The sequence below is a fragment of the Oryza glaberrima genome, chromosome 2 (genome assembly GCF_000147395.1).
Source record: "Oryza glaberrima chromosome 2, OglaRS2, whole genome shotgun sequence".
NCBI lineage: Eukaryota > Viridiplantae > Streptophyta > Magnoliopsida > Poales > Poaceae > Oryza > Oryza glaberrima.
Window position 1 is genome coordinate 7844527 of NC_068327.1, and position 8853 is coordinate 7853379.

Sequence of the window (8853 nt, forward strand, 5' to 3'; positions counted from 1 at the left end):
AGATTTTTCAGGGCGGCGGTTATTAGTATTTAAAGCACTAGGGATAAAGGTCGAAAAACGGCGGAGTGCGAAACTTGCTCGGAGTTGATATGCGGCAAATCCGAAACATTACCGAATATTCCGGACTTGGGGGGCATGTGTTTAACGACCAAATTTGGTAATATCAGTATCGGAGATGAAGACTAGATTGAAGCGGGATTGAAGATGAAGATTGTCGCGGAAACAGAGTAAGTATCGGCTGAAGTCCGGATCGGCTACGATTGGATCGGCTGAGTTGGAGTTAGACTTGGTTAGGTGATGCAGCCGATTCCGACAATACGACTTGGTGTACGACATCGGGTTTGGTTGAGGTGCTTCAAGATGATTGCCACGCATAGATAGAGTCCTGAGAAGGCAATTGTATCAATTAAGTAGGACAGTTTATGTAATTTCTCTAGAGATATGCTTGGGCAAAAGTCTGCCGCAAAGACTTGTGGTATCTTAGAGTTTGTTAGAGATAAGAGTCGTGTCCGGTATGGACATATTTTGTAATTCTCGGGTATAAATAGGCCCGAAACTCATGTAATCAATTAATACACGTTCAATACAATTTCGGCGCATCGCCACCCTTTTTGCTTTTGTTTTATTTCGCCGAGTTCTTGCTTTCGGGTTAAGCTGCATCGGTTTTGATCTTCAACAAGAGGTAAAACTTTTTATGACGGCTTGCGTTCTCGGAATTAGTGCTTCCATCTTTATGACACTCTAATCTCGTTTATGTAATTCGTCTAGTTATCATATATCTTACATAATCTCTGATAATATCGTCATCTAACCTACAATCGGCTAACATCTGTTAATGGAAAACAGCCGATTAGGTAGATAGCGACGTTAGGTTGGATTATATGAGATATCCACCACTCTATGAAACATCCAGCGACTTGATTGTCTAGACATTGTTCTTCTTTTCATACTTAATGCTGCATCAGATGAGTTTGATCTATTAAGTCGTGCTTAGAATTCCAATCTCTATCCTGTCTTTTGGTTGCCGATTAGGGTAGTATCGGAGTTTCAGCCGATCTTACCTGTTTTAACTACATTTATTTTATATGCTTATTTGACATGTTAAATCTGCCCTTTATGTTAAGATCTTGTTGCTTTTAAGTATATTAGGCTTCTGTTTGGTATATTTTATTTTGCTTTAATATCTTAATATAGAGTGGTATTGGAGTATTAGCCGATATATGCTAGATCTATCTGATCGGCTATGTTATGAACATATATAATCTTGTTGTTAACATATATTTCGATCTAAGTGATTTATACTGTCTCGGCATGGCGACCGATCTATCCCAATCACTTGATTTAAGTATATATCAACATAAGGATTATATATTGTCAATATCTACAGCCGATCGGGCAAATCTAGTCCTTTCTTACTTATTAATGACTGCCGATCGATGCTCACATGACATCGGCCTAGAGATAAATGATATGTCATCAGCACTTAGCCGATCGGCTATCATTTATGGATTTAAGTACGGTTTCTTTGTCTTCCTTTCTTGTTGATTGCAGGATCAAATCAACTAGCACGCTAGCATACCCGAATGCCAGTTTTGGACCTGCACTGGAGTTAAGCAAATCTCCCAGGCCTCGTGTTTTTCGTCAACAGGGTCCAGGTGCCTTATCCTCCGAGAACATTTCTCCGACGACAAGGCTGGGGGCTAGGGAGAGTGTATGGCTCAAGTGACTGATCGAAGTCGCAAAGTGAGAAGACACTCATACACAACATGTCCAGAGTAAGAAAACTTAGTTAGATAGATTTCATTTCTATTTCGACAAGGATTTCTTACAAGTTATAAATACTCGCCATTGACTGCGCAGGACCATCGATCTCTCTGGGAGTCCTCCGAGAACGTGAGAACCCGCCACGAAGGAACTCGAGGTCCAGCCGCGGGCGGTGATCTCGGATGTAGGCCAGCACATGCCCTCCGGCGTACCGGCTTGATCGACGACACTCCTGCTTCAAGGCCTCGTCGATACGTTGGCCGCGCCTTCAAGCTATGCACAAGCTCCGTTCAACCACGAGATGTACTCGGCCGCTGATTCCTCGGGATCTTCGCGAGGAACTCGAAGCTACTTGCAGACTCCCGCCATCACCGTGCAGCAGCTCTTAAGGTACGAGCTGAACCACACCTCAAGACCTCGGAGGGCCTCCACGGCCTGGTCCTTCTTCACTTCCACCATGGTTCTCTCGAGTTCGGCCGCTTCGAGTTTCGTCCTCCAATACTGGATTCGACGATCTCGCTCAGCCAACGCGTTCTCGAGGTCTGCCCAGCACGGAAAGGACTAAGTTAGGTTGTGGTTCTCCCCCGAGAACACAACAAATTAAGTCAATCCGTACAAAGCAAAATGGGGGAAGAGAAGAGAAAAACCTAGGGAAGTCATCGCCACATTCGCCTCCGTGGACGGACTTTGACTAACCTCCTCCCGCGGCGCGAACGGCTCGAGCGGAAGCATCGGCACGATCACCGGCCTATTAGGCTGTGCGCGCTGCGGGACATCCTCGACATTGACATATCTACAACGACAACAAAGTACCTGGAATCACATGCTAAGAAAACAAGGGAATCAACTATAAGGAAAAAAATAGTTCAGACCCACAGAGAGTTTTACAGCATGATGATTAAGGGGTACAAGGGAGACAAAAGCCCTACTCTTCAAAAAGGGGGAGGACGGACTCCCCCAAGTCACCGACCTCCTCCATCACGCCCTTGCCCGTGTCATTGGCGGCCCCCTGATCCAAAGTCTCTTTAAGGTCTAGATCAGGGTGCGCCAGCTTCACGCACGCGAGGACGTGGCACGCCCTGGTATAGATCCCGTTGGACGTCTCCTCGCCGATCCTGGCCGCAGGTTTGGAGGGGATCTCGTCCATTGCCGTGGCCAGCTCCGCAAGAGACGACGTCAGCGAGAACTCGACTGGATGCGCCGGGATGGTGGTCGTAACGTCGCACTCCCCGGTGAGTTGGTGCAGGCCGGTGTATGATTTCCGCAGCGACCTGTGGATCTCTGACAAGTTGTTCTCGAGCTCCAACATCCGGTGCTCGAGTCCTTGTCGTTGCCTCTCGTTGCCGGCCACCAACTCCCTCATCTTCAGGAGGTCCTCTCGGGCCTCTGCCAGGTCGCGTGCCAGCTGCTCAGCACGCTGGTTTGCCGACGACGTTGCCGCCCTGGCCTCCTCGACCTCACGGCCTACGCTGCGAGCACCAGCCCCCGGAGGAGGCGCTCCGTCTCCGCCTAGAATTCGCCCCAGGTGAGGGCGTCGGGGCGCGAGCCCCGAGCAGGCACGAGCCCGACGGCGGGGCTACTTGGCGTCGCCTCCCGGTCCACAGTAGCAGGCTCGACATCTGTCGAGGTTGCTGCGGGGGACGCGGTGGAAGCTGCACCGGCCCCGTCTTGCGCTGCCTTCGCCCGTGCCGCCCTGCGAAATGTTCCATCTCTGTCACAAAGCTGGGCGATCAAGACTTCGTAAATGAAAAGACTTCAAAGACATCTACTTACTTCTCACTAATCGTCACCAGCCTTTGCCTTCGCTGGGGTGGGTGTGACACGTCCGAGACCTGAGCAAGATAGGATGGTGTGAGGTCAAATCATTTCGATTACGAGTTAAAAAACAGAGGTGGCTTACCGCCGGACTTGGCGCCTTTCGGCGGGTCCCGAGTACGGAGGTCAATCTCCTCCCCTTCTTCGGAACGTTGCTACCACTCGTGGTAGCGGCAGCACCGACGTCGGATGCCTCTTTGGTGACGCCTTCTTTCAGCGAGGCCGCCGCCTGGTGGTCCACGAGCGGTCCGATGATGTCTGTCAGAGGAAGAGCCTGTATAACATGAAGTTACGACGCGATCATGGAGAGAAAGATGAAAAGGAGTTCATCGAGTACACTCACGTTGATCGCAGCCTCGCGCCCAACCGGATCCTTCTCGCGGAGAGGGAGGGGGATGTCACTCGCCTTCGAGGGGGCGCTGATCATCACCTGGCTGACGCGACGTTCCACGGTGCCGCTGTCCAGACCTGTAGATCGAGAACAAGAACTCGATAAGCCAGGAGAAACAGGCACACAAGGAATAAAACTATAAATATCGCTGATGGGTATGTCCAGTTTTCTCGGAGGCAATTGGATGGGCGATCTCCGGTGATCTTCCATGGTGATGCCGGCACCGCTGGGAGGGTGGGACTTCTCTCCCGGTGATGCGATCCGCGATGAAGCCTAGCACCGTTTCCGGTCGCCGGTCTATTCCTCCCGCAAGTTCAGCTCAACTCCTTTCCGGTTAGTGGTGGATTTCCCCCGCTCCAATTTTCATTTAACGTCTTCGTCAGTGGCTTTGGCCCTTAGGGCTGCGATTGGAGGCTCTCCAGGTGATTTTTTTGTTGTGCATCTCAAAGAGCGATCGTTCTCTTTCCTGGTCTGCTCTTTGAGATGCAAAGATTTTGCTGTTCGTTTCTTCCTCTGGAGAAATGGTGGTCCTAACTGGCAATGGGAGTTTGATTCATGGAGCAGCGAGAAAGATAATGAATGGGTGTTTGTTTAGCCAAAACGCTGTGGTGATTCTTTCAGACAGCCTGGTCGATCTTATGCTCAAGCCGTCGAACACCAAGATGTTCCCCTTAAGAGTGTGTTTGATAGACTAAAAGAACCACTGAAGCTCGCCGGCGATAAGGATAAAATTCCGGAGCCGCTAAAGGTCGCCGGCGGCAAGGGTAAAATTCCGGTAATTAAACCGGCGGCCATCTCCAAATTTCAAAAGGTGCGTGATAAGCGGGATCCGCATTCTAAGCAAGCTTCAATTTCTGTTTTAAATTGTGGTCATTGTTTAGAGGATGGTCACATCTCGGCTCAGTGTAATGGGCCCTTTTGTTGCCGATCCTGTAAAGCTCCGGGACATGCGGCCCGTTATTGCTCAAAAAAAGCAGGGGTATCAGTTGATAGCCAGCCCAAGAAAAAGTCTACTCCCACCCAATGCTTTAATGCAGTTCCCACCGTCCTAAACTCTAGGGGTAGTGGCAAGGGTAATGGCAATTTTGTTTGGCAACCAAAAAAGTTTTCGCCGGCTATCTTGCAACCTCCTCATCTTCTACAATCTGCAACCGAGGCTACAAGTCTTTTCCCCCAAAGCTCCTTGCCGATGGCTAATCTCAACCCTAATCCCCACCGTTTTCTCCAGCAAGGTCACATTGTGCATTTGGGAGGTAACCTACGGGTTCCTAGAGTCGACCTCACCATCCCTCAGAGGCCGGAGCGACGACATGAGGACTTCTGCTTGGCATTGGTTCATCCCCAAGTTCCGGAACAAGACTGGGATCTTCATCGTCTCCTGATTCTTGATCACATCCTAGATGAGCGCCTTTTTGAGGTGAGAAACAGCTTCCGCCACGCCTCTGCTGTAGGCATGTTTCAGCTCCGCTCTGCTATGCATAGAGATGAATTTGTCCTTAGTGAGCCGTTCGTGTATGATGGGGGTTCACACGGTCAACTTTGTTAAGCATGACCAGGGGCCAAATTGGAGAGCTTCTCAGTATAATAGGGAGGAATGGTTCCTCTTTCTGGACTTTCTGCTTGACTTTATTGATTGGGACCATCTCAACCTAGCCACAGCATCTTTCGGTCAGCTCTCTTACTAGCTTGAAAGAGATCAGATGAAGGGGAGGGTGCTCATTAGAGCTAAATTTAAAGACAATGACTCTGTGCCCAGGAAAATTATGTTGCATGATCCAGTGGGAATGGGTGGTGGTGGTGAATCTTGGACAATTTCTGTTTTTCTTTTGGAAGGTGATTTCATCAATATGCTGCCAGATGAGGATCTTCCCTCAGCTGGCCCACAGCCTAATCCTGCTGCTGATGATGATGAGGATCCTGATGGTGGCCACATCTGGCAAATGGGTCATCCTCAAGCAGGTCCTGGTGATTGGGATGATTTAGTCCAGCAACAGAATGCAGCAAATGAGCAGGTGGAAGATGCATGGGGCCAAGACCACCCTATGGGCCAGATCATGGAAGTAAACCCTGATGGAATAATTGATTTGGCTACTGCTAACCCTGGACATGATAATGTAGTGGTCCCCTTTGTTCCTGCTGCAGACAAGGGGAAAAAGGTGCAAGAATCTGACCAGAATACACAGGTACAGAGGTTTTTAGCAAGATTGGAGAAAATTGCTAAAAATGAGTACCCAAGGTTCCTTATTTCTACCCCATGAAAGGCATCAATGAGAAGATTGACCTCTTGTGCAAAGAAAGGGATTCTATGCATCAATTCTTGGCTAGTAGCTCTATTCCTGCTACTCTTTATGAGCCAAACCCCTTTAAAGCTCTAGTCCTGCCAAAGAAGACTATGTTTGATTTCTCCCCCCAAGTGAATAAGCTGGATGCTACCTGGGCTTTGGATTTTCACAAGTCTAATTGTCCTCCTCAGTCACAGGCCCATGAAGACATGGAACTTCTTGAAGTCTTGCCTTTGGCGGTTCATCCACCCTCTAGTCCAGTCTGCCAAGCAGGAGCTCCTTTGATGCTACCAAAAGCCCCTGTTAAGAAAAGGGATGGAAGAACTCTTCTTTTTAATCCCTACAGGAGGCAGAGTGCAAGACTTCAGCATATCAAAGGGGATTCTGAACTAAAGGTGGATCCCAAAATGGGCATTGGTAAGCCAAGGGGAAAGTCGGCAAGAAAGCTCAAAGAGTTGGCAGGTATAGCAAAAATATTTGATGATACTAGCATAAAGGAAACTGATTTTAATGCAAATGTCGATGATGATATTCATTCTGATTCCTCACCATCTGATTGCTCAATTTCTCTATTGCAAAAGATGGGAATGGACATGTGTGGGCTAGCTCCTGAGGAGGTAGCTGAGTCTAGCCTGGGAGGCCAGAGAAGGAAGAAGATGCCCAGGCCTGACATGGAGGAAAAATGATTTTAGACCTTTTGTGTGTTTCTGCAGACCTTAATCAGATTTTTATTCATCATGTAATGGTCTGTACTTGGGCAAAAACATTGGTGTCTTATCAGTTAAATGTTTCAGTTATGTACATTTTGAATACTTGGGATGCTCCTTTATTACAGACTGGTTGTGCTAGTTCTATTTATTTCAGTCTCCTTTATCCAGTTTATCATGAATAGTTTTAAATCTTGGAATGTGCTCTGTTGGAATATTCGAGGGATGAATGCCGAATCCAAGTTACTCTCCTTGAGGCAGAAAATTGAGGATAGTGGTTGTCAGGTCTGTTGTATTCAGGAAACTAAAAAAGACCACTTTGATTTATCTGATATCAGGAAATTTGCTCCAAAGAATCTAGATAGTTTTGCTTTTGCCCCTTCCAATGGAGCTTCAGGAGGTATCCTGATTGTTTGGTCGTCTCGAGTTTTTGTGGGGACAGTGGTAGAAGTTAACTTCTTTTCAGTTACCATTGACTTCATCTCAAGGCACTCTGCCTAGAATTGGACCCTGACATGTGTCTATGGCCCTTGTAGTGGCCCTGAAAGAGCAAATTTTGTTTCTTGGTTCAGAAATGTCCAAATTGTTGATCAGCAAAATTGGCTTTTCTTGGGTGATTTCAATTTTTATAGATCTGTGCAAGATAGAAATAAAGATGGGGCAGCTATGAATGACATTTTCATCTTCAATGATATCATTAGCACCCTTGGCCTACTGGAAATCCCTCTTAAAGGCAGAAAATTCACCTGGAGAAATATGCAGCAGAATCCACTTCTTGAGAGATTGGACTGGGTATTCTCGTCAGCCTCATGGACAATGGACTATCCAAATACATTAGTGCTGCCTCTAACCAGAAACATCTCTGATCATGTGCCATGTGTAGTGAAGATTGACACAAAAATCCCCAAATCCCCTATTTTCATATTTGAAAATTATTGGGTAGAGATGGATGGGTTTTTTGATATTGTTCAGGCAGTTTGGTCTTTGGACCCTGGTTTTGATGATCCTGCCAAGTGCATTTCTTTCAAATTGAAAGTGCTCAGGAAAAAGCTCCTTGCCTGGAGTAAGAATCTATCTAAGTTGATGGGACTGCTAAAAAACTGCAACAAAGTGGTGGATTTTCTGGATTTAGTCGAAGAAAACAGAATGCTTTCAGTCTATGAGTGGAATTTCAGAGAAACAGTTAAGGTACAGATTTTGAAATTATTAGAATTCAGGAAGATCTATTGGAAAAAAAGGTGCACCAATAGATGGATGATGTTGGGGGAGGAGAATACAAAATTCTTCCAGTCAATAGCCACTGAAAGGTTCAGAATCAACACTGTCTCACAAGTGCTAGATCATGATGGACAGATTATATATCTTCATGAGCAGAAAGCTTCCCTGTTTCATCACAGTTTTAAGAACAGGATGGGTGTTTCTAATTCCCCACATATGGCTTTTAACCTGGAGTCTCTTTTTGACAGACATATAGATTTGAGCAGCTTGGTTGACATGTTTTCCACTCAGGAAATAGATAGTCTCATCTCCATTATTCCAGCTGACAAAGCACCATGACCCGATGGTTTCAATGGCTATTCCATGAAAAAGTGTTGGCATATTATAGCTCAGGACTATTACAGATTGGCAGCTCATTTTCATGCTGGAAATGTTGATTTGGAAAGCCTTAATAGCTCTTTCATAACCCTGGTTCCAAAGAAACCTCCCCAGAGACTGTTAATGATTTCAGACCTATTTCCCTTATGGGTATAAGTCTGAAAATCTTAACCAAATTACTAGCTGACAGACTTCAAGGGGTAATTATCAAACTGGTGAGTGATAATCAATATGGTTTCATCAAAGGAAAAACCATACATGATTGTCTTGCCTGGTCTTTTGAATATATTCACCAGTG

General features: G+C 46.6%; 1 pseudogene; it reads right to left on the reverse strand.

Annotated features, from left to right (window-relative positions):
- Nucleotides 1-2032: 2032 nt before the first annotated feature.
- On the reverse strand, nt 2033-3127 carry LOC127761859 (uncharacterized; annotated as a pseudogene).
- Between the last annotated feature and the right edge of the window lie 5726 nt (nt 3128-8853).